The sequence below is a fragment of the Oncorhynchus keta genome, unplaced genomic scaffold, assembly GCF_023373465.1.
Source record: "Oncorhynchus keta strain PuntledgeMale-10-30-2019 unplaced genomic scaffold, Oket_V2 Un_scaffold_5034_pilon_pilon, whole genome shotgun sequence".
In the NCBI taxonomy this organism is placed as follows: Eukaryota; Metazoa; Chordata; class Actinopteri; order Salmoniformes; family Salmonidae; genus Oncorhynchus; species Oncorhynchus keta.
In genome coordinates this window covers 248379-275000 of record NW_026290950.1, presented here as the reverse complement: position 1 = coordinate 275000, position 26622 = coordinate 248379, and the positions used below count along the sequence as shown (strand labels likewise).

At 44.0% G+C, this 26622-nt stretch overlaps 1 protein-coding gene and 1 long non-coding RNA gene across 3 annotated transcripts in view; one reads left to right on the top strand and one right to left on the bottom strand.

The window, feature by feature from the left end:
- The window catches only part of LOC127928924 (voltage-dependent L-type calcium channel subunit alpha-1C-like), a 202746-nt gene that overhangs the window by 98093 nt on the left and 78031 nt on the right, over positions 1-26622 (top strand). The gene's annotated exons all lie outside the window — the stretch shown is intronic.
- LOC127928928 (uncharacterized) lies at positions 2304-2878 on the bottom strand. The gene is made up of 3 exons (XR_008132890.1): positions 2776-2878; positions 2697-2736; positions 2304-2657 (listed from the first exon to the last, which is right to left on the bottom strand). It is a non-coding gene; the product is annotated as an uncharacterized LOC127928928 (long non-coding RNA).

The following is a 26622-nucleotide window of genomic DNA, read 5'->3' as shown; positions in this document are numbered from 1 at the left end:
TGGGGTATAGGGCTGGATAGGGGCTGGGGTATAGGGCTAGGGTATAGGGCTGGGGTATAGGGCTGGGGTATAGGGCTGGGGTATAGGGCTGGGGTATAGGGCTGGGGTATAGGACTGGGGTATAGGGCTGGGGTATAGGGATGGGGTATAGGGCTGGGGTATAGGGTATAGGACTGGGGTATAGGACTGGGGTATAGGACTGGGGTATAGGGCTGGGATATAGGGCTGGGGTATAGGACTGGGGTATAGGGCTGGGATATAGGACTGGGGTATAGGACTGGGGTATAATGCTGGGGTATAGGGCTGGGGTATAGAGTATAGGACTGGGGTATAGGGCTGGGGTATAGGGCTGGGTATAGGGCTGGGGTATAGGGCTGGGGTATAGGGCTGGGGTATAGGACTGGGGTATAGGGCTGGGGTATAGGGCTGGGGTATAGGGCTGGGGTATAGGGCTGGGGTATAGGACTGGGGTATAGGGCTGGGGTATAGGGCTGGGGTATAGGGCTGGGGTGTAGGGCTAGGGTATAGGGCTGGGGTATAGGGTATAGGGTATAGGACTGGGGTATAGGGCTGGGGTATAGGGCTTGGGTGTAGGGCTGGGGTATAGGGTATATGGCTGGGGTATAGGGCTGGGGTATATGGATGGGGTATAGGGCTGGGGTATAGGGCTGGGGTATAGGGCTGGGGCATAGGACTGGGGTATAGGGATGGGGTATAGGGCTAGGGTGTAGGACTGGGGTATAGGGCTAGGGTATAGGGATGGGCTGTAGAGCTAGGGTATAGGGCTGGGGTGTAAGGCTGCGGTATTGGGCTTGGGTATAGGGCTGGGGTATAGGACTGGGGTATAAGGCTTAGGTATAGGGCTGGGGTATAGGGATGGGGTATAGGACTGGGGTATAGGGCTGGGGTATAGGGCTGCGGTATAGGGCTGGGGTATAGGACTGGAGTATATACGGAACCTACCAGCTAATGTCCCAGTGAGTCACTAGAAATGGGATCCTAAAGGAATGTTTGTTTCAGTAGTTAGGACGCAATTTAACATAAGCAGGAATAATCAGTAACTTCAGTTACAGCAACAACACTCAGAGTGTGTATTTGAGTAATGATGACCAGGGCTGTGTTCCAGATGGCCCCCTATTCCCTATATAGAGGCCTGTGGACTCTGGTCAAAAGGTCTGCACCATACACTGAATATAAGGCATTTGCAACACCCCAGGCAGAGGGGATGTTTTCTCGGCTCCTGTAGAGAGGTAACGTGTGTGTGTGTGGAGGTGACGTATGGAGGGAGATCTGTCTCTTAGCCAAGCTGATCAGGTCAAACACACCATAATCCTCTATCTGATTATCTCTCCAACCTCCTAGAGAGAGAAAGAGAGGGACAGAGTCAGAGACAGAGGGATAGAGAGAGAGAAGGAGGTTTAGGGAGAGAGAGAAGGATGGTTAGAGAGAGAGAAGGAGGGATAGAGAGAGAGAAGGAGGGTTTAGGGAGAGAGAAGGAGGGTTAGGGAGAGAGAGAAGGAGGGTTAGAGAGAGAGGAGGGATAGAGAGAGAGAGAAGGAGGGTTAGAGAGAGAGAGAAGGAGGGTTAGAGAGAGAGGGAGGGATAGAGAGAGAGAGAAGGAGGGTTAGAGAGAGAGGGAAGGAGGGTTAGGGAGAGAGATAAGGAGGGTTAGAGAGAGAGGAGGGATAGAGAGAGAGACAGAGGGATAGAGAGAGAGAAGGAGGGTTAGAGAGAGAGAGAAGGAGGGTTAGGGAGAGAGAGAAGGAGGGTTAGAGAGAGAGAAGGAGGGATAGAGAGAGAGAAGGAGGGTTAGAGAGAGAGAAGGAGGGTTAGGGAGAGAGAGAAGGAGGGTTAGAGAGAGAGGAGGGATAGAGAGAGAAGGAGGGTTAGAGAGAGAGGAGGGATGGAGAGAGAAATCGAGGGATAGAGAGAGGAGGGATAGAGAGAGAGAGAAGGAGGGTTAGAGAGAGAGAGAAGGAGGGTTAGAGGGGAGAGAGAGAAGGAGGGTTAGAGAGAGAGGAGGGATAGAGAGAGAGAAGGAGGGTTAGAGAGAGAGAAGGAGGGTTAGAGAGAGAGAGAAGGAGGGTTAGGGGAGAGAGAGAAGGAGGGTTAGAGAGAGAGGAGGGATAGAGAGAGAGAAGGAGGGTTAGAGAGAGAAGGAGGGTTAGAGAGAGAGGAGGGATGGAGAGAGAAAATGAGGGATAGAGAGAGGAGGGATAGAGAGAGAGGAGGGATAGAGAGAGAGAGAAGGAGGGTTAGAGAGAGAGAGAGGAGGGATAGAGAGAGAGAGAAGGAGGGTTAGAGAGAGAGAGAAGGAGGGTTAGAGAGAGAGGAGGGATAGAGAGGAGGGATAGAGAGAGAGGGATAGAGAGAGAGAGAAGGAGGGTTAGAGAGAGAGAGAGGAGGGATAGAGAGAGAGAGAAGGAGGGATAGAGAGGAGAGATAGAGAGAGAGGAGTAGGGATTGAGAGAGAAACACCAGGCTCCTTCCTTAATATCCAAACACACACAGTCCAACTGTTGAATCCATCCTACAACCTCCTGGAGAGGCTGACTAGATCCCCCTGAACTCTTCAACCTCCTGGAGAGGCTGACTAGATCCCCCTGAACTCTTCAACCTCCTGGAGAGGCTGACTAGATCCCCCTGAACTCTTCAACCTCCTGGAGAGGCTGACTAGATCCCCTGAACTCTTCAACCTCCTGGAGAGGCTGACTAGATCCCCCTGAACTCTTCAACCTCCTGGAGAGGCTGACTAGATCCCCTGAACTCTTCAACCTCCTGGAGAGGCTGACTAGATCCCCCTGAACTCTTCAACCTCCTGGAGAGGCTGACTAGATCCCCCTGAACTCTTCAACCTCCTGGAGAGGCTGACTAGATCTGTTTACAGTGATTGTGTTTGTGGTGTTGTGTTGTGTGTGTGTCTACTCTGATGTTTGGGTGTTTAGAGCTGTGTTTACAGTGTGTGTGTGTGTGTGTGTGTGTGTGTGTGTGTGTGTGTGTGTGTGTGTGTGTGTGTGTGTGTGTGTGTGTGTGTGTGTGTGTGTGTGGGTCTCTGTGGATATGCTGGAGGGTGAGTCATGCATCAGTGAGTGTGGATGTCAGACACACACACACACACACACACACACACACACACACACACACACACACACACACACACACACACACACACACACACAGAAACACACACACACACACACACTGTAAACAGAACTAAGCTCTAAACACCCAGGCCATGAGAAACATACACACATACACACACACACACACACACACAAACACAGACACACACACACACACAGTGTGGTCCAGTCAGGTCCCTGTGCTCTGTGGGAGATCTGGAACACAGAGAGCGAGGCAGCCTCGCCTCTCCTCTCCTCTCTTCTCCAGACATGACAAATGTACTGTGCACTCTGATAGAGGTAGTACTGAATACTATACAGACATGACACATGTACTGTCTACTCTGATAGAGGTAGTACTGAGTACTATACAGACATGAAACATGTACTGTGTACTCTGATAGAGGTAAACTGAGTACTATACAGACATGACACGTACTGTGTACTCTGATAGAGGTAGAACTGAGTACTATACAGATATGATACGTACTGTGTACTCTGATAGAGGTAGTACTGAGTACTATACAGATATGATACGTACTATGTACTCTGATAGAGGTAGTACTGAGTACTATACAGATATGATACGTACTGTGTACTCTGATAGAGGTAGAACCGAGTACTATACAAACATGATACGTACTGTGTACTCTGATAGAGGTAGTACTGAGTACTATACAGACATGATACATACTGTGTACTCTGATAGAGGTAGAACCGAGTACTATACAAACATGATACGTACTGTGTACTCTGATAGAGGTAGTACTGAGTACTATACAGATATGATACGTACTATGTACTCTGATAGAGGTAGTACTGAGTACTATACAGATATGATACGTACTGTGTACTCTGATAGAGGTAGTACTGAGTACTATACAGACATGACACATATACTGTGTACTCTGATAGAGGTAGAACTGAGTACTATACAGACATGACACATGTACCGTGTACTCTGATAGAGGTAGTACTGAGTACTATACAGACATGATACATGTACTGTGTACTCTGATAGAGGTAGTACTGAGTACTATACAGACATGACACATGTACTGTGTACTCTGATAGAGGTAGAACTGAGTACTATACAGACATGACATGTACTGTGTACTCTGATAGAGGTAGTACTGAGTACTATACAGACATGACATGTACTGTGTACTCTGATAGAGGTAGAACTGAGTACTATACAGACATGACACATGTACTGTGCATTCAGAAAGTATTCAGACCCCTTGACTTTTTCCACAATTTGTTATGTTACAGCCTTATTCTAAAATGGATTTAAGTGTTTTTTCCCCTCATGAATCTACACACAATACCCCCACCTCTCTCTCTCTCGCTCTCTCTTTCGTTCTATTTCTTTCTCTTTCTCTCTCTCTCTCTCTCTCTCTCTCTCTCTCTACCCCCCGTCTCTCTCTCTCCCCTATCTCTCTTTATCCCCTCTCTCTCTCTCTCTCTCTCTCTCTCTCTCTTTTCGTTCTCTTTCTTTCTCTTTCTCTCTCTCTCTCTGTCTCTCTCTCTCCCCTATCTCTCTTTATCCCCTCTCTCTCTCTTTCTCTCTCTTTCAATCACACAGGCCTCATGGTGATTTCTCAGTGTGAATAAATCCTCTAGTCCTCTATTTCAGCAGCTCCACAGAAGGAGAGATAAATTATTTACTCCCTCCCTCCCTCCCTCCCTCCCTCCCTCCCTCCCCCTCCCTCCCTCCCTCCCTCCCTCCCTCCCCCTCCCTCCCTCCCTCCCTTCCTTCCTTCCTTCCTTCCTTCCTTCCTTCCTTCCTTCCTTCCCTCCCTCCTTTCCTCCCTCCCTCCCTCCCTCCCTCCCTCCCTCCCTCCCCCCTCCCTCCCTCCCTCCCTCCCTCCCTCCCTCCCTCCCTCCCTCCTTTCCTCCCTCCCTCCCTCCCTCCCTCCCTCCTTTCCTCCCTCCCTCCTTCCTTCCTTCCTTCCTTCCTTCCTTCCTTCCTTCCTTCCTTCCCTCCCTCCCTCCTCCCTCCCTCCCTCCCTCCCTCCCTCCCTCCCTCCCTCCCTCCCTCCCTCCCTCCCTCCTTCCTTCCTTCCTTCCTTCCTTCCTTCCTTCCTTCCCTCCCTCCCTCCCTCCCTCCCTCCCTCCCTCCCTCCCTCCCCCTTCCTTCCTTCCTTCCTTCCTTCCTTCCTTCCTTCCTTCCTTCCTTCCTTCCTTCCCCCTCCCTCCCTCCCTCCCTCCTCCTTCCTTCCTTCCTTCCTCCCTCCTCCCTCCCTCCCTCCCTCCCTCCCTCCCTCCCTCCCTCCCTCCCTCCCTCCCTCCCTCCCTCCCCTCTCTCCCCCTCTCTCCCTCTCTCTCCCCTCTCTCCCTCCCTCCCTCCCCCTCCCCCCCTCCCTCTCCCTCCCTCCCTCCCTCCCTCCCTTTCTGCAAACATCCGTTCCCTCAGTTCCACCAGAGAGGCTGGTGTGGGATATGAAATGTAGGACTTTACATTTGCCTTGGGAAATAGAATGTAATAATAAAATGTCACCTCAAAAAATATATAAAACATTGTTTTCATATATCTGGAAACAGCGACGTATTAAATTACATATATTTTATTGATTAATTTTTAGTCCCATATTGATATTTTTGTTGTTGTCCCATATTGATATTTTTGTTGTTGTCCCATATTGATATTTTTGTTGTTGTCCCATATTGATATTTTTGTTGTTGTCCCATATTGATATTTTTGTTGTTGTCCCATATTGATATTTTTGTTGTTGTCCCATATTGATATTTTTGTTGTTGTCCCATATTGATATTTTTGTTGTTGTCCCATATTGATATTTTTGTTGTTGTCCCATATTGATATTTTTGTTGTTGTCCCATATTGATATTTTTGTTGTTGTCCCATATTGATATTTTTGTTGTTGTCCCATATTGATATTTTATTGATGTTGTTGTCCCATATTGATATTTTTGTTGTTGTCCCATATTGATGATATTTTTGTTGTTGTCCCATATTGATCCCATATTGATTTTTTGTTTTGTTGTCCCATATTGATATTTTTGTTGTTTGTCCCGGTTTGTGTATTGTTTGTTAGCATGCTGTTTGTGTAGCATATGGTTTGTGTAGCATGCTGTTTGTGTAGCATACGGTTTGTGTAGCATGCTGTTTGTGTAGCATACGGTTTGTGTAGCATATGGTTTGTGTAGCATATGGTTTGTGTAGCATATGGTTTGTGTAGCATACCGTTTGTGTTACATACTGTTTGTGTGGCATCCTGTTTGTGTAGCATACGGTTTGTGTAGCATACGGTTTGTGTAGCATACGGTTTGTGTAGCATACGGTTTGTGTAGCATACGGTTTGTGTAGCATCCGGTTTGTGTAGCATACGGTTTATGTAGCATCGGTTTGTGTAGCATCCGGTTTGTGTAGCATACGGTTTGTGTAGCATACGGTTTGTGTAGCATCCGGTTTGTGTAGCATCCGGTTTGTGTAGCATACGGTTTGTGTAGCATACGGTTTGTGTAGCATACGGTTTGTGTAGCATACGGTTTGTGTAGCATACGGTTTGTGTAGCATCCGGTTTGTGTAGCATACGGTTTGTGTAGCATACGGTTTGTGTAGCATACGGTTTGTGTAGCATACGGTTTGTGTAGCATACCGTTTGTGTAGCATACGGTTTGTGTAGCATGCTGTTTGTGTAGCATATGGTTTGTGTAGCATGATGTTTGTGTAGCATACGGTTTGTGTAGCATATGGTTTGTGTAGCATATGGTTTGTGTAGCATACCGTTTGTGTAGCATATGGTTTGTGTAGCATGCTGTTTGTGTAGCATATGGTTTGTGTAGCATACGGTTTGTGTAGCATGCTGTTTGTGTAGCATACCGTTTGTGTAGCATACGGTTTGTGTAGCATATGGTTTGTGTAGCATACCGTTTGTGTAGCATACGGTTTGTGTAGCATGCTGTTTGTGTAGCATATGGTTTGTGTAGCATGCTGTTTGTGTAGCATATGGTTTGTGTAGCATGCTGTTTGTGTGGCATCCTGTTTGTGTAGCATACGGTTTGTGTAGCATACGGTTTGTGTAGCATACGGTTTGTGTAGCATACAGTTTGTGTAGCATACCGTTTGTGTGGCATACCGTTTGTGTAGCATATGGTTTGTGTATCATGCTGTTTGTGTAGCATGCTGTTTGTGTAGCATACAGTTTGTGTAGCATACTGTTTGTGTAGCATACTGTTTATGTAGCATACGGTTTGTGTAGCATACGGTTTGTGTAGCATACGGTTTGTGTAGCATACTGTTTGTGTAGCATACAGTTTGTGTAGCATACAGTTTGTGTAGCATATGTGTGACTTGAAAGCATAGGGGATCATCAGTGTTGAGGATATGGGTGGCGGCTCAGTGTTGAGGATATGGGTGGCGGCTCAGTGTTGAGGATATGGGTGGTGGCTCAGTGTTGAGGATATGGGTGGTGGCTCAGTGATGAGGACATGTGTGGTGGCTCAGTGATGAGGACATGTGTGGTGGCTCAGTGATGAGGACATGGCTCAGTGAGGACATGTGAGGCTCATATGGGTGGACTCAGTGGCATCAGTGTTGAGGACATGGGTGGTGGCTCAGTGTTGAGGACATGGGTGGTGGCTCAGTGATGAGGACATGTGTGGTGGCTCAGTGATGAGGACATGTGTGGTGGCTCAGTGATGAGGACATGTGTGGTGGCTCAGTGATGAGGACATGTGGTGGCTGAGACATGGGTGGTGGCTCAGTGTTGAGGACATGGGTGGTGGCTCAGTGATGAGGACATGTGTGGTGACTCAGTGTGAGGACATGTGTGGTGGCTCAGTGATGAGGACATGGGTGGTGGCTCAGTGATGAGGACATGGGTGGTGGCTCAGTGTTGAGGACATGGGTGGTGGCTCAGTGATGAGGACATGGGTGGTGGCTCAGTGATGAGGACATGGGTGGTGGCTCAGTGATGAGGACATGGGTGGTGACTCAGTGTTGAGGACATGGGTGGTGACTCAGTGATGAGGACATGGGTGGTGACTCAGTGTTGAGGACATGGGTGGTGGCTCAGTGATGAGGACATGGGGTGGTGTGTTGAGGACTCAGTGTGGGTGGTGGCTCAGTGTTGATGGGTGGTGGCTCAGTGATGAGGACATGGGTGGTGACTCAGTGTTGAGGACATGGGTGGTGACTCAGTGATGAGGACATGGGTGGTGGCTCAGTGATGAGGACATGGGTGGTGACTCAGTGATGAGGACATGGGTGGTGGCTCAGTGATGAGGACATGGGTGGTGACTCAGTGTTGCACATCGTGACGGTAACAGTCACATCCCAGATGACTGATAAAGATTAGCGACTAAGAATGTAACAAATACATAAAACAAATAGTGAGCTGTATTGTATGACACAATAATAATAATAATATATACAGTACCAGTCAAAAGTTTGCACACACCTACTCATTCAAGGGGATTTTTCTTTATTTTTACTATTTTCTACATGGTAGAATAACGGTGAAGACATCAAATCTATGTAATAACACATATGGAATCATGTAGTAAATCCATTTTTTTTTTAACAAATCAAAATATATTTTATATTTGAGATTCTTCAAAGTAGCCACCTTTTGCCTTGCTGACAGCTTTGCACACTCTTGGCATTCTCTCAACCAGCTTCATGAGGTAGTCACCTGGAATGCATTTCAATTAACAGGTGTGCCTTGTTAAAATTTCATTTTGTGGAATTTCTTTCCTTCTTCATGCGTTTGAGCCAATCTGTCACGACTTCCGCCGGAAGTTGGTGCCTCTCCTTGTTCGGGCGGCGTTCGGCTTTGTTGCTCATCTTTATAAAAGGCGACAGTAATTCAGGATGTGACTGTATGTACAGCCTTTGTATAGAAAATGTACGTAGAAATGTGAAATTGATGGTCCCTGTGTGTTTTATGTGTTTGTGTGGTCACTTGTAGTGGCCATTTTGTGTGTGTTTTTGTAGTGGCCATTTTGTGTGTGTTTTTGTAGTGGCCATTTTCTGTGTGTTTTTGTAGTGGCCATTTCCTGTGTGTTTTTGTAGTGGCCATTTCCTGTGTGTTTTTGTAGTGGCCATTTCCTGTGTGTTTTTGTAGTGGCCATTTCCTGTGTGTTTTTGTAGTGGCCATTTCCTGTGTGTTTTTGTAGTGGCCATTTCCTGTGTGTTTTTGTGGTGTCCATTTCCTGTGTGTTTTTGTAGTGGCCATTTCCTGTGTGTTTTTGTAGTGGCCATTTCCTGTGTGTTTTTGTAGTGGCCATTTCCTGTGTGTTTTTGTAGTGGCCATTTCCTGTGTGTTTTTGTAGTGGCCATTTCCTGTGTGTTTTTGTAGTGGCCATTTCCTGTGTGTTTTTGTGGTGGCCATTTCCTGTGTGTTTTTGTAGTGGCCATTTTGTGTGTGTTTTTGTAGTGGCCATTTCCTGTGTGTTTTTGTAGTGGCCATTTCCTGTGTGTTTTTGTAGTGGCCATTTCCTGTGTGTTTTTGTAGTGGCCATTTCCTGTGTGTTTTTGTAGTGGCCATTTCCTGTGTGTTTTTGTGGTGTCCATTTCCTGTGTATTTTAGTAGTGGCCATTTCGTGTGTGTTTTAGTGTGTGTGTGTGTGTGCGTGTGTGTGTTTTAGCGTGTGTGTGTTTTAGTGTGTGTGTGTGTGTTTTAGTGTGTGTGTGTGTGTGTGTGTGTGTGTGTGTGTGTGTGTGTGTGTGTGTGTGTGTGTGTGTGTGTGTGTGTGTGTGTGTTTTTTAGTGTGTGTGTGTGTTTTAGTGTGTGTGTGTGTTTTAGTGTGTGTGTGTGTATGAGATAATCTCATGTTGCAGTGTACAGGGCCAAAGTTACAGCAGCTCCTTCCTGGTCAAGGAGAGACTGAGCATTACCAGACTGCTCTCTGTGATTGGCTGAGAGGGATGGCAGTGCAGTGATGTGGCAGATGGTGGAAGGGCTCGTGTGTGTGTATCTACCCTGTGCCTGTGGATGCCACCTTCAATGGCCCACCGCCCACTCAACATATGTAGCCATTCTCCCCCAAGTCCTGCCTCTCTGCTACTCACACCCAACTGTCCCTTAGGACCACAGCCTCTCTGCTACTCACACCCAACTGTCCCTTAGGACACACAGCCTCTCTGCTACTCACACCCAACTGTCCCTTAGGACCACAGCCTCTCTGCTACTCACACCCAACTGTCCCTTAGGACCACAGCCTCTCTGCTACTCACACCCAACTGTCCCTTAGGACCACAGCCTCTCTGCTACTCACACCCAACTGTCCCTTAGGACCACAGCCTCTCTGCTACTCACACCCAACTGTCCCTTAGGACCACAGCCTCTCTGCTACTCACACCCAACTGTCCCTTAGGACCACAGCCTCTCTGCTACTCACACCCAACTGTCCCTTAGGACCACAGCCTCTCTGCTACTCACACCCAACTGTCCCTTAGGACCACAGCCTCTCTGCTACTCACACCCAACTGTCCCTTAGGACCACAGCCTCTCTGCTACTCACACCCAACTGTCCCTTAGGACCACAGCCTCTCTGCTACTCACACCCAACTGTCCCTTAGGACCACAGCCTCTCTGCTACTCACACCCAACTGTCCCTTAGGACCACAGCCTCTCTGCTACTCACACCCAACTGTCCCTTAGGACCACAGCCTCTCTGCTACTCACACCCAACTGTCCCTTAGGACACACAGCCAGTGAGTGATCATTCTGTGTGTGAACTGTCCCTTAGGACACACAGCCAGTGAGTGATCATTCTGTGTGTGAACTGTCCCTTAGGACACACAGCCAGTGAGTGATCATTCTGTGTGTGAACTGTCCCTTAGGACACACAGCCAGTGAGTGATCATTCTGTGTGTGAACTGTCACTTAGGACACACAGCCAGTGAGTGATCATTCTGTGTGTGTTTTAGGATGCCTGCAGTGCCAAGGTGTCATGAAGTGTGAACATTCAGGCCTCTAGGTGTTTATATGTGCGCTTGCCTGGAGCAGTGTGTGTGTGTGTGTGTGTGTGTGTGTGTGTGTGTGTGTGTGTGTGTGTGTGTGTGTGTGTGTGTGTGTGTGTGTGTGTGTGTGTGTGTGTGTGTGTGTGTGTGTGTGTGTGTGTGTGTGTGTGTGTGTGTCCAAACACCCAGCCCTTCAAAAGGGCGACGGAGGAAATCAAACACAGCTTTGATCAGCGTTTTGGAATGAAAACCTGGCGCATTAATATCTAAATATATCTAAAAGGCCCCTGGACTAGTGGTGAGATTCCATTGATCTAGAACACACACACACACACACACACACACACACACACACACACACACACACCATCGTAAAGCCGCTGTCATTTGCCTGAATGAATTCATTACCAGTTTACAACCTTTGAAGGCCTGGACGTTTTAATCCGAAAATCTGTCCCTCGTCATCAGCTTCCTCTGAAGTAGCAGAAAACAGACGGGTACTCTCAACCATTGGTTTAACCATTGGTTAGTGTTTCTCAATCTATGTCCCTTTACGATTGGTTGTCTCAATCTATGTCCCTTTACGATTGGTTGTCTCAATCTATGTCCCTTTACGATTGGTTGTCTCAATCTATGTCCCTTTACGATTGGTTGTCTCAATCTATGTCCCTTTACGATTGGTTGTCTCAATCTATGTCCCTTTACGATTGGTTGTCTCAATCTATGTCCCTTTACGATTGGTTGTCTCAATCTATGTCCCTTTACGATTGTTGTCTCAATCTATGTCCCTTTACGATTGGTTGTCTCAATCTATGTCCCTTTACGATTGGTTGTCTCAATCTATGTCCCTTTACGATTGTTGTCTCAATCTATGTCCCTTTACGATTGGTTGTCTCAATCTATGTCCCTTTACGATTGGTTGTCTCAATCTATGTCCCTTTACGATTGGTTGTCTCAATCTATGTCCCTTTACGATTGGTTGTCTTAATCTATGTCCCTTTACGATTGGTTGTCTCAATCTATGTCCCTTTACGATTGGTTTAACCATTGGTTGTTGTTTCTTTATCTTTGTCCTTTTACGATTGGTTCATTAACGATTGGTTGTTTCTCAATCTGACGCCCTTTACGATTGGTTCATTAACGATTGGTTGTCTCATTCTGTGTCCCTTTACGATTTGTTCATTAACGACTGGTTATGTGATATCACTTGATGAGCCAATAAAACGGTCCCATAGATCCTTGAGTAGAGTGCTGGTGATAAAACATTTATCGAAGGAAATACAAAATATGGTAAATCGTTTGACAGATTACGTTTAAACATGATTATTTTTTAAATAACAGAAGCCTTCTTGCAGAAAGCATCATTTTAACTGAGAGATTTGGGGCCCGATACTTGGAAGTTTGTGAGATTTTTTTGTTTTAGATTGTTATTGGTTGAAACAGAATCACTGGGTCTCAATGCTGTTTCAGTCTGCGAGTCTGTGTGTGATAGTGAATGGTAAAGGAGGAGCATATCTGATTGGTCTGTGAATGGTAAAGGAGGAGCATATCTGATTGGTCTGTGTGTGATAGTGAATGGTAAAGGAGGAGCATATCTGATTGGTCTGTGAATGGTAAAGGAGGAGCATATCTGATTGGTCTGTGTGTGATAGTGAATGGTAAAGGAGGAGCATATCTGATTGGTCTGTGTGTGATAGTGAATGGTAAAGGAGGAGCATATTTGATTGGTCTGTGTGTGATAGTGAATGGTAAAGGAGGAGCATATCTGATTGGTCTATGTGTGATAGTGAATGGTAAAGGAGGAGCATATCTGATTGGTCTGTGTGTGATAGTGAATGGTAAAGGAGGAGCATATCTGATTGGTCTGTGAATGGTAAAGGAGGAGCATATCTGATTGGTCTGTGTGTGATAGTGAATGGTAAAGGAGGAGGATATCTGATTGGTCTGTGTGTGATAGTGAATGGTAAAGGAGGAGCATATCTGATTGGTCTGTGTGTGATAGTGAATGGTAAAGGAGGACCATATTTGATTGGTCTGTGTGTGATAGTGAATGGTAAAGGAGGAGCATATCTGATTGGTCTGTGTGTGATAGTGAATGGTAAAGGAGGAGCATATCTGATTGGTCTGTGTGTGATAGTGAATGGTAAAGGAGGAGCATATCTGATTGGTCTGTGTGTGATAGTGTATGGTAAAGGAGGAGCATATTTGATTGGTCTGTGTGTGATAGTGAATGGTAAAGGAGGAGCATATCTGATTGGTCTGTGTATGATAGTGAATGGTAAAGGAGGAGCATATCTGATTGGTCTGTGTGTGATAGTGAATGGTAAAGGAGGAGCATATCTGATTGGTCTGTGTGTGATAGTGAATGGTAAAGGAGGAGCATATCTGATTGGTCTGTGTGTGATAGTGAATGGTAAAGGAGGAGCATATCTGATTGGTCTGTGTATGATAGTGTATGGTAAAGGAGGAGCATATTTGATTGGTCTGTGTATGATAGTGAATGGTAAAGGAGGAGCATATTTGATTGGTCTGTGAATGGTAAAGGAGGAGCATATCTGATTGGTCTGTGTATGGTAAAGGAGGAGCATATCTGATTGGTCTGTGTGTGATAGTGAATGGTAAAGGAGGAGCATATCTGATTGGTCTGTGAATGGTAAACTGAGGAGCATATCTGATTGGTCTGTGAATGGTAAAGGAGGAGCATATTTTATTGGTCTGTGTGTGATAGTGAATGATAAAGGAGGAGCATATCTGATTGGTCTGTGTGTGATAGTGAATGGTAAAGGAGGAGCATATCTGATTGGTCTGTGTGTGATAGTGAATGGTAAAGGAGGAGCATATCTGATTGGTCTGTGTGTGATAGTGAATGGTAAAGGAGGAGCATATTTGATTGGTCTGTGTATGATAGTGAATGGTAAAGGAGGAGCATATTTGATTGGTCTGTGTGTGATAGTGAATGGTAAAGGAGGAGCATATCTGATTGGTCTGTGTGTGATAGTGAATGGTAAAGGAGGAGCATATCTGATTGGTCTGTGAATGGTAAAGGAGGAGCATATCTGATTGGTCTGTGTGTGATAGTGAATGGTAAAGGAGGAGCATATCTGATTGGTCTGTGTGTGATAGTGAATGGTAAGGAGGAGCATATCTGATTGGTCTGTGTATGATAGTGAATGGTAAAGGAGGAGCATATCTGATTGGTCTGTGTGTGATAGTGAATGGTAAAGGAGGAGCATATCTGATTGGTCTGTGTGTGATAGTGAATGGTAAAGGAGGAGCATATCTGATTGGTCTGTGTATGATAGTGAATGGTAAGGAGGAGCATATCTGATTGGTCTGTGTGTGATAGTGAATGGTAAAGGAGGAGCATATCTGATTGGTCTGTGTGTGATAGTGAATGGTAAAGGATGAGCATATCTGATTGGTCTGTGTATGATAGTGAATGGTAAAGGAGGAGCATATCTGATTGGTCTGTGAATGGTAAAGGATGAAAATCTGATTGGTCTGTGTATGATAGTGAATGGTAAAGGAGGAGCATATTTGATTGGTCTGTGTGTGATAGTGAATGGTAAAGGAGGAGCATATTTGATTGGTCTGTGTATGATAGTGAATGGTAAAGGAGGAGCATATCTGATTGGTCTGTGAATGGTAAAGGAGGAGCATATTTGATTGGTCAGTGTATGGTAAAGGAGGAGCATATCTGATTGGTCTGTGTGTGATAGTGAATGGTAAAGGAGGAGCATATCTGATTGGTCTGTGAATGGTAAAGGAGGAGCATATCTGATTGGTCTGTGTATGGTAAAGGAGGAGCATATTTGATTGGTCAGTGTATGGTAAAGGAGGAGCATATCTGATTGGTCTGTGTGTGATAGTGAATGGTAAAGGAGGAGCATATCTGATTGGTCTGTGTGTGATAGTGAATGGTAAAGGAGGAGCATATCTGATTGGTCTGTGTATGATAGTGAATGGTAAAGGAGGAGCATATCTGATTGGTCTGTGTGTGATAGTGAATGGTAAAGGAGGAGCATATTTGATTGGTCTGTGTGTGATAGTGAATGGTAAAGGAGGAGCATATCTGATTGGTCTGTGTGTGATAGTGTATGGTAAAGGAGGAGCATATCTGATTGGTCAGTGTATGGTAAAGGAGGAGCATATTTGATTGGTCAGTGTATGGTAAAGGAGGAGCATATCTGATTGGTCTGTGTGTGATAGTGAATGGTAAAGGAGGAGCATATCTGATTGGTCTGTGTGATAGTGAATGGTAAAGGAGGAGCATATCTGATTGGTCTGTGTGTGATAGTGAATGGTAAAGGACGATTGGTTTAACCATTGTTGTTGTTTATCTTTGTCCTTTCTAATTGGTTCATTAACTGAGCATATCTGATTGGTCTGTGTGTGATAGTGAATGGTAAAGGAGGAGCATATTTGATTGGTCTGTGTGTGATAGTGAATGGTAAAGGAGGAGCATATCTGATTGGTCTATGTGTGATAGTGAATGGTAAAAGGAGCATATCTGATTGGTCTGTGTGTGATAGTGAATGGTAAAGGAGGAGCATATCTGATTGGTCTGTGAATGGTAAAGGAGGAGCATATCTGATTGGTCTGTGTGTGATAGTGAATGGTAAAGGAGGAGGATATCTGATTGGTCTGTGTGTGATAGTGAATGGTAAAGGAGGAGCATATCTGATTGGTCTGTGTGTGATAGTGAATGGTAAGGAGGACCATATTTGATTGGTCTGTGTGTGATAGTGAATGGTAAAGGAGGAGCATATCTGATTGGTCTGTGTGTGATAGTGAATGGTAAAGGAGGAGCATATCTGATTGGTCTGTGTGTGATAGTGAATGGTAAAGGAGGAGCATATCTGATTGGTCTGTGTGTGATAGTGTATGGTAAAGGAGGAGCATATTTGATTGGTCTGTGTGTGATAGTGAATGGTAAAGGAGGAGCATATCTGATTGGTCTGTGTATGATAGTGAATGGTAAAGGAGGAGCATATCTGATTGGTCTGTGTGTGATAGTGAATGGTAAAGGAGGAGCATATCTGATTGGTCTGTGTGTGATAGTGAATGGTAAAGGAGGAGCATATCTGATTGGTCTGTGTGTGATAGTGAATGGTAAAGGAGGAGCATATCTGATTGGTCTGTGTATGATAGTGTATGGTAAAGGAGGAGCATATTTGATTGGTCTGTGTATGATAGTGAATGGTAAAGGAGGAGCATATTTGATTGGTCTGTGAATGGTAAAGGAGGAGCATATCTGATTGGTCTGTGTATGGTAAAGGAGGAGCATATCTGATTGGTCTGTGTGTGATAGTGAATGGTAAAGGAGGAGCATATCTGATTGGTCTGTGAATGGTAAAGGAGGAGCATATCTGATTGGTCTGTGAATGGTAAAGGAGGAGCATATTTTATTGGTCTGTGTGTGATAGTGAATGATAAAGGAGGAGCATATCTGATTGGTCTGTGTGTGATAGTGAATGGTAAAGGAGGAGCATATCTGATTGGTCTGTGTGTGATAGTGAATGGTAAAGGAGGAGCATATCTGATTGGTCTGTGTGTGATAGTGAATGGTAAAGGAGGAGCATATTTGATTGGTCTGTGTATGATAGTGAATGGTAAAGGAGGAGCATATTTGATTGGTCTGTGTGTGATAGTGAATGGTAAAGGAGGAGCATATCTGATTGGTCTGTGTGTGATAGTGAATGGTAAAGGAGGAGCATATCTGATTGGTCTGTGAATGGTAAAGGAGGAGCATATCTGATTGGTCTGTGTGTGATAGTGAATGGTAAAGGAGGAGCATATCTGATTGGTCTGTGTGTGATAGTGAATGGTAAAGGAGGAGCATATCTGATTGGTCTGTGTATGATAGTGAATGGTAAAGGAGGAGCATATCTGATTGGTCTGTGTGTGATAGTGAATGGTAAAGGAGGAGCATATCTGATTGGTCTGTGTGTGATAGTGAATGGTAAAGGAGGAGCATATCTGATTGGTCTGTGTATGATAGTGAATGGTAAAGGAGGAGCATATCTGATTGGTCTGTGTGTGATAGTGAATGGTAAAGGAGGAGCATATCTGATTGGTCTGTGTGTGATAGTGAATGGTAAAGGAGGAGCATATCTGATTGGTCTGTGTATGATAGTGAATGGTAAAGGAGGAGCATATCTGATTGGTCTGTGAATGGTAAAGGAGGAGCATATCTGATTGGTCTGTGTATGATAGTGAATGGTAAAGGAGGAGCATATCTGATTGGTCTGTGTGTGATAGTGAATGGTAAAGGAGGAACATATCTGATTGGTCTGTGTATGATAGTGAATGGTAAAGGAGGAGCATATCTGATTGGTCTGTGAATGGTAAAGGAGGAGCATATTTGATTGGTCAGTGAATGGTAAAGGAGGAGCATATCTGATTGGTCTGTGTGTGATAGTGAATGGTAAAGGAGGAGCATATCTGATTGGTCTGTGATAAAGGAGGAGCATATCTGATTGGTCTGTGTATGTGATATTTGATTGGTCAATGGTAAAGGAGGAGCATATCTGATTGGTCTGTGTGTGATAGTGAATGGTAAAGGAGGAGCATATCTGATTGGTCTGTGTATGATAGTGAATGGTAAAGGAGGAGCATATCTGATTGGTCTGTGTGTGATAGTGAATGGTAAAGGAGGAGCATATCTGATTGGTCTGTGTGTGATAGTGAATGGTAAAGGAGGAGCATATCTGATTGGTCTGTGTGTGTGAATGGTAAAGGAGGAGCATATTTGATTGGTCTGTGTATGATAGTGAATGGTAAAGGAGGAGCATATCTGATTGGTCTGTGTGTGATAGTGAATGGTAAAGGAGGAGCATATCTGATTGGTCTGTGTGTGATAGTGAATGGTAAAGGAGGAGCATATCTGATTGGTCTGTGTATGATAGTGAATGGTAAAGGAGGAGCATATCTGATTGGTCTGTGTGATAGTGAATGGTAAAGGAGGAGCATATCTGATTGGTCTGTGTGTGATAGTGAATGGTAAAGGAGGAGCATATCTGATTGGTCTGTGTATAGTGTAAAGGAGGAGCATATCTGATTGGTCTGTGTGTGATAGTGAATGGTAAAGGAGGAGCATATCTGATTGGTCTGTGTATGGTAAAGGATATTTGATTGGTCTGTGTGTGAATGAATGGTAAAGTATCTGATTGGTCTGTGTATAGTGAATGGTAAAGGGAGCATATCTGATTGGTCTGTGTGTGATAGTGAATGGTAAAGGAGGAGCATATCTGATTGGTCTGTGTGTGATAGTGAATGGTAATATTTGATTGGTCTGTGTGTGATAGTGAATGGTAAAGGAGGAGCATATCTGATTGGTCTGTGTGTGATAGTGTATGGTAAAGGAGGAGCATATCTGATTGGTCAGTGTATGGTAAAGGAGGAGCATATTTGATTGGTCAGTGTATGGTAAAGGAGGAGCATATCTGATTGGTCTGTGTGTGATAGTGAATGGTAAAGGAGGAGCATATCTGATTGGTCTGTGTGTGATAGTGAATGGTAAAGGAGGAGCATATCTGATTGGTCTGTGTGTGATAGTGAATGGTAAAGGAGGAGCATATCTGATTGGTCTGTGTGTGATAGTGAATGGTAAAGGAGGAGCATATTTGATTGGTCTGTGTGTGATAGTGAATGGTAAAGGAGGAGCATATCTGATTGGTCTATGTGTGATAGTGAATGGTAAAGGAGGAGCATATCTGATTGGTCTGTGTGTGATAGTGAATGGTAAAGGAGGAGCATATCTGATTGGTCTGTGAATGGTAAAGGAGGAGCATATCTGATTGGTCTGTGTGTGATAGTGAATGGTAAAGGAGGAGGATATCTGATTGGTCTGTGTGTGATAGTGAATGGTAAAGGAGGAGCATATCTGATTGGTCTGTGTGTGATAGTGAATGGTAAAGGAGGACCATATTTGATTGGTCTGTGTGTGATAGTGAATGGTAAAGGAGGAGCATATCTGATTGGTCTGTGTGTGATAGTGAATGGTAAAGGAGGAGCATATCTGATTGGTCTGTGTGTGATAGTGAATGGTAAAGGAGGAGCATATCTGATTGGTCTGTGTGTGATAGTGTATGGTAAAGGAGGAGCATATTTGATTGGTCTGTGTGTGATAGTGAATGGTAAAGGAGGAGCATATCTGATTGGTCTGTGTATGATAGTGAATGGTAAAGGAGGAGCATATCTGATTGGTCTGTGTGTGATAGTGAATGGTAAAGGAGGAGCATATCTGATTGGTCTGTGTGTGATAGTGAATGGTAAAGGAGGAGCATATCTGATTGGTCTGTGTGTGATAGTGAATGGTAAAGGAGGAGCATATCTGATTGGTCTGTGTATGATAGTGTATGGTAAAGGAGGAGCATATTTGATTGGTCTGTGTATGATAGTGAATGGTAAAGGAGGAGCATATTTGATTGGTCTGTGAATGGTAAAGGAGGAGCATATCTGATTGGTCTGTGTATGGTAAAGGAGGAGCATATCTGATTGGTCTGTGTGTGATAGTGAATGGTAAAGGAGGAGCATATCTGATTGGTCTGTGAATGGTAAAGGAGGAGCATATCTGATTGGTCTGTGAATGGTAAAGGAGGAGCATATTTTATTGGTCTGTGTGTGATAGTGAATGATAAAGGAGGAGCATATCTGATTGGTCTGTGTGTGATAGTGAATGGTAAAGGAGGAGCATATCTGATTGGTCTGTGTGTGATAGTGAATGGTAAAGGAGGAGCATATCTGATTGGTCTGTGTGTGATAGTGAATGGTAAAGGAGGAGCATATTTGATTGGTCTGTGTATGATAGTGAATGGTAAAGGAGGAGCATATTTGATTGGTCTGTGTGTGATAGTGAATGGTAAAGGAGGAGCATATCTGATTGGTCTGTGTGTGATAGTGAATGGTAAAGGAGGAGCATATCTGATTGGTCTGTGAATGGTAAAGGAGGAGCATATCTGATTGGTCTGTGTGTGATAGTGAATGGTAAAGGAGGAGCATATCTGATTGGTCTGTGTGTGATAGTGAATGGTAAAGGAGGAGCATATCTGATTGGTCTGTGTATGATAGTGAATGGTAAAGGAGGAGCATATCTGATTGGTCTGTGTGTGATAGTGAATGGTAAAGGAGGAGCATATCTGATTGGTCTGTGTGTGATAGTGAATGGTAAAGGAGGAGCATATCTGATTGGTCTGTGTATGATAGTGAATGGTAAAGGAGGAGCATATCTGATTGGTCTGTGTGTGATAGTGAATGGTAAAGGAGGAGCATATCTGATTGGTCTGTGTGTGATAGTGAATGGTAAAGGATGAGCATATCTGATTGGTCTGTGTATGATAGTGAATGGTAAAGGAGGAGCATATCTGATTGGTCTGTGAATGGTAAAGGATGAGCATATCTGATTGGTCTGTGTATGATAGTGAATGGTAAAGGAGGAGCATATTTGATTGGTCTGTGTGTGATAGTGAATGGTAAAGGAGGAGCATATTTGATTGGTCTGTGTATGATAGTGAATGGTAAAGGAGGAGCATATCTGATTGGTCTGTGAATGGTAAAGGAGGAGCATATTTGATTGGTCAGTGTATGGTAAAGGAGGAGCATATCTGATTGGTCTGTGTGTGATAGTGAATGGTAAAGGAGGAGCATATCTGATTGGTCTGTGAATGGTAAAGGAGGAGCATATCTGATTGGTCTGTGTATGGTAAAGGAGGAGCATATTTGATTGGTCAGTGTATGGTAAAGGAGGAGCATATCTGATTGGTCTGTGTGTGATAGTGAATGGTAAAGGAGGAGCATATCTGATTGGTCTGTGTATGATAGTGAATGGTAAAGGAGGAGCATATCTGATTGGTCTGTGTGTGATAGTGAATGGTAAAGGAGGAGCATATCTGATTGGTCTGTGTGTGATAGTGTATGGTAAAGGAGGAGCATATCTGATTGGTCAGTGTATGGTAAAGGAGGAGCATATTTGATTGGTCAGTGTATGGTAAAGGAGGAGCATATCTGATTGGTCTGTGTGTGATAGTGAATGGTAAAGGGGGAGCATATCTGATTGGTCTGTGTGTGATAGTGAATGGTAAAGGAGGAGCATATCTGATTGGTCTGTGTATGATAGTGAATGGTAAAGGAGGAACATATCTGATTGGTCTGTGTATGATAGTGAATGGTAAAGGAGGAGCATATCTGATTGGTCTGTGTGTGATAGTGAATGGTAAAGGAGGAGCATATCTGATTGGTCTGTGTGTGATAGTGAATGGTAAAGGAGGAGCATATCTGATTGGTCTGTGTGTGATAGTGAATGGTAAAGGAGGAGCATATCTGATTGGTCTGTGTATGGTAAAGGAGGAGCATATTTGATTGGTCTGTGTATGATAGTGAATGGTAAAGAAGGAGCATATCTGATTGGTCTGTGTATGTTAGTGAATGGTAAAGAAGGAGCATATCTGATTGGTCTGTGTATGATAGTGAATGGTAAAGGAGGAGCATATCTGATTGGTCTGTGTATGGTAAAGGAGGAGCATATCTGATTGGTCTGTGTGTGATAGTGAATGGTAAAGGAGGAGCATATCTGATTGGTCTGTGTGTGATAGTGAATGGTAAAGGAGGAGCATATCTGATTGGTCTGTGTGTGATAGTGTATGGTAACGGAGGAGCATATTTGATTGGGTCTGTTGTTTTATGACCCACTTCACTCTCTGTGGTTCATTGTTGGCGCATGTTTATGATGCGTACATCTCCGATGACCTGGCTGGGCCAATCAGGGGTCAGGGGTTAGTTAAAGACAGGTGAAGTCAACTCCAGAGACTGATCTATGGTCGGTTTGGCTGTTTTATTACCTAGAGGTTGTGGTTAGCATTGGAGTTAGTTAAGCTGATCTTAGATATGTGGTTAGGAGTGACTCCTACCTTGAGTTGCAGGGATGTGGCAATTAGAAATTGGATGTAAGCAGAGGTGAGGGACTGGACTCCAGGATATTATTTATGATGTGAGGGACTGGACTCCAGGATATTATTTATGATGTGAGGGACTCCAGGATATTATTTATGATGTGAGGGACTCCAGGATATTATTGATGATGTGAGGGACTCCAGGATATTATTGATGATGTGAGGGACTGGACTCCAGGATATTATTTATGATGTGAGGGACTGGACTCCAGGATATTATTTATGATGTGAGGGACTCCAGGATATTATTGATGATGTGAGGGACTGGACTCCAGGATATTATTTATGATGTGAGGGACTGGACTCCAGGATATTATTGATGATGTGAGGGACTCCAGGATATTATTGATGATGTGAGGGACTGGACTCCAGGATATTATTTATGATGTGAGGGACTCCAGGATATTATTGATGATGTGAGGGACTGGACTCCAGGATATTATTTATGATGTGAGGGACTCCAGGATATTATTTATGAGGTGAGGGACTCCAGGATATTATTGATGATGTGAGGGACTGGACTCCGGGATATTATTTATGATGTGAGGGACTCCAGGATATTATTTATGAGGTGAGGGACTGGACTCCAGGATATTATTTATGATGTGAGGGACTCCAGGATATTATTGATGATGTGAGGGACTGGACTCCAGGATATTATTGATGATTTATGAGGGGACTCCAGGATATTATTTATGATGTGAGGGACTGGACTCCAGGATATTATTTATGATGTGAGGGACTGACTCCAGGATATTATTGATGATGTGAGGGACTGACTCCAGGATATTATTGATGATGTGAGGGACTGACTCCAGGATATTATTTATGATGTGAGGGACTCCAGGATATTATTGATGATGTGAGGGACTCCAGGATATTATTGATGATGTGAGGGACTGACTCCAGGAGATTATTGATGATGTGAGGGACTGGACTCCAGGAGATTTATGATGAGGGACTCCAGGATATTATTTATGATGACTCCAGGATATTATTGATGATGTGAGGGACTCCAGGATATTGTTGATGATGTGAGGGACTCCAGGATATTATTGATGATGAGGGACTCCAGGATATTATTGATGATGTGAGGGACTCCAGGATATTATTTATGATGTGAGAGACTCCAGGATATTATTGATGATGTGAGGGACTGGACTCCAGGATATTATTTATGATGTGAGGGACTGACTCCAGGATATTATTGATGATGTGAGGGACTCCAGGATATTATTGATGATGTGAGGGACTGACTCCAGGATATTATTTATGATGTGAGGGACTGGACTCCAGGATATTATTGATGATGTGAGGGACTCCAGGATATTATTTATGATGTGAGGGACTGACTCCAGGATATTATTTATGATGTGAGGGACTCCAGGATATTATTGATGATGTGAGGGACTCCAGGATATTATTTATGATGCTGAGGGACTGAGGGACTCCAGGATATTATTTATGATGTGAGGGACTGACTCCAGGAGATTATTGATGATGTGAGGGACTGACTCCAGGATATTATTTATGATGTGAGGGACTCCAGGATATTATTGATGATGTGAGGGACTCCAGGATATTATTGATGATGTGAGGGACTCCAGGATATTGTTGATGATGTGAGGGACTCCAGGATATTATTTATGATGTGAGGGACTCCAGGATATTATTGATGATGTGAGGGACTCCAGGATATTATTGATGATGTGAGGGACTCCAGGATATTATTGATGATGTGAGGGACTCCAGGATATTATTGATGATGTGAGGGACTCCAGGATATTGTTGATGATGTGAGGGACTCCAGGATATTATTTATGATGTGAGGGACTCCAGGATATTATTGATGATGTGAGGGACTCCAGGATATTATTGATGATGTGAGGGACTCCAGGATATTATTGATGATGTGAGGGACTGACCCAGGATATTATTTATGATGTGAGGGACTCCAGGATATTATTTATGATGTGAGGGACTCCAGGATATTATTGATGATGTGAGGGACTCCAGGATATTATTGATGATGTGAGGGACTGGACTCCAGGATATTATTTATGATGTGAGGGACTGGACTCCAGGATATTATTTATGATGTGAGGGACTCCAGGATATTATTGATGATGTGAGGGACTGGACTCCAGGATATTATTTATGATGTGAGGGACTCCAGGATATTATTGATGATGTGAGGGACTCCAGGATATTATTGATGATGTGAGGGACTCCAGGATATTATTGATGATGTGAGGGACTCCAGGATATTATTTATGATGTGAGGGACTGGACTTCAGGATATTACTGATGATGTGAGGGACTGGACTTCAGGATATTACTGATGATGTGAGGGACTGGACTCCAGGATATTATTGATGATGTGAGGGACTCCAGGATATTATTGATGATGTGAGGGACTCCAGGATATTATTGATGATGTGAGGGACTCCAGGATATTATTTATGATGTGAGGGACTGGACTTCAGGATATTACTGATGATGTGAGGGACTGGACTCTAGGATATTATTTATGATGTGAGGGACTGGACTCCAGGATATTATTGATGATGTGAGGGACTGGACTTCAGGATATTATTGATGATGCGAGGGACTGGACTCCAGGATATTATTGATGATGTGAGGGACTCCAGGATATTATTGATGATGTGAGGGACTGGACTCCAGGATATTATTTATGATGTGAGGGACTCCAGGATACTATTTATGATGTGAGGGACTCCAGGATATTATTTATGATGTGAGGGACTGGACTCCAGAATATTATTGATGATGTGAGGGACTCCAGGATATTATTGATGATGTGAGGGACTCCAGGATATTATTGATGATGTGAGGGACTCCAGGATATTATTTATGATGTGAGGGACTCCAGGATATTATTTATGATGTGAGGGACTGGACTCCAGGATAGTATTGATGATGTGAGGGACTGGACTCCAGGATATTATTTATGATGTGAGGGACTCCAGGATATTATTGATGATGTGAGGGACTGGACTCCGGGATATTATTTATGATGTGAGGGACTCCAGGATATTATTTATGAGGTGAGGGACTGGACTCCAGGATATTATTTATGATGTGAGGGACTCCAGGATATTATTGATGATGTGAGGGACTGGACTCCAGGATATTATTGATGATGTGAGGGACTCCAGGATATTATTTATGAGGTGAGGGACTGGACTCCAGGATATTATTTATGATGTGAGGGACTCCAGGATATTATTGATGATGTGAGGGACTGGACTCCAGGATATTATTTATGATGTGAGGGACTGGACTCCAGGATATTATTGATGATGTGAGGGACTGGACTCCAGGATATTATTTATGATGTGAGGGACTCCAGGATATTATTGATGATGTGAGGGACTCCAGGATATTATTGATGATGTGAGGGACTGGACTCCAGGAGATTATTGATGATGTGAGGGACTGGACTCCAGGATATTATTTATGATGTGAGGGACTCCAGGATATTATTTATGATGTGAGGGACTCCAGGATATTATTGATGATGTGAGGGACTCCAGGATATTGTTGATGATGTGAGGGACTCCAGGATATTATTGATGTGAGGGACTCCAGGATATTATTGATGATGTGAGGGACTGGACTCCAGGATATTATTTATGATGTGAGAGACTCCAGGATATTATTGATGATGTGAGGGACTGGACTCCAGGATATTATTCATGATGTGAGGGACTGGACTCCAGGATATTATTTATGAGGTGAGGGACTGGACTTCAGGATATTACTGATGATGTGAGGGACTGGACTCTAGGATATTATTTATGATGTGAGGGACTGGACTCCAGGATATTATTGATGATGTGAGGGACTGGACTTCAGGATATAACTGATGATGTGAGGGACTGGACTCTAGGATATTATTTATGATGTGAGGGACTGGACTCCAGGATATTATTGATGATGTGAGGGACTCCAGGATATTATTTATGATGTGAGGGACTGGACTCCAGGATATTATTTATGATGTGAGGGACTCCAGGATATTATTGATGATGTGAGGGACTCCAGGATATTATTTATGATGTGAGGGACTCCAGGATATTATTTATGATGTGAGGGACTGGACTCCAGGAGATTATTGATGATGTGAGGGACTGGACTCCAGGATATTATTTATGATGTGAGGGACTCCAGGATATTATTGATGATGTGAGGGACTCCAGGATATTATTGATGATGTGAGGGACTCCAGGATATTGTTGATGATGTGAGGGACTCCAGGATATTATTTATGATGTGAGGGACTCCAGGATATTATTGATGATGTGAGGGACTCCAGGATATTATTGATGATGTGAGGGACTCCAGGATATTATTGATGATGTGAGGGACTCCAGGATATTATTGATGATGTGAGGGACTCCAGGATATTGTTGATGATGTGAGGGACTCCAGGATATTATTTATGATGTGAGGGACTCCAGGATATTATTGATGATGTGAGGGACTCCAGGATATTATTGATGATGTGAGGGACTCCAGGATATTATTGATGATGTGAGGGACTGGACTCCAGGATATTATTTATGATGTGAGGGACTCCAGGATATTATTTATGATG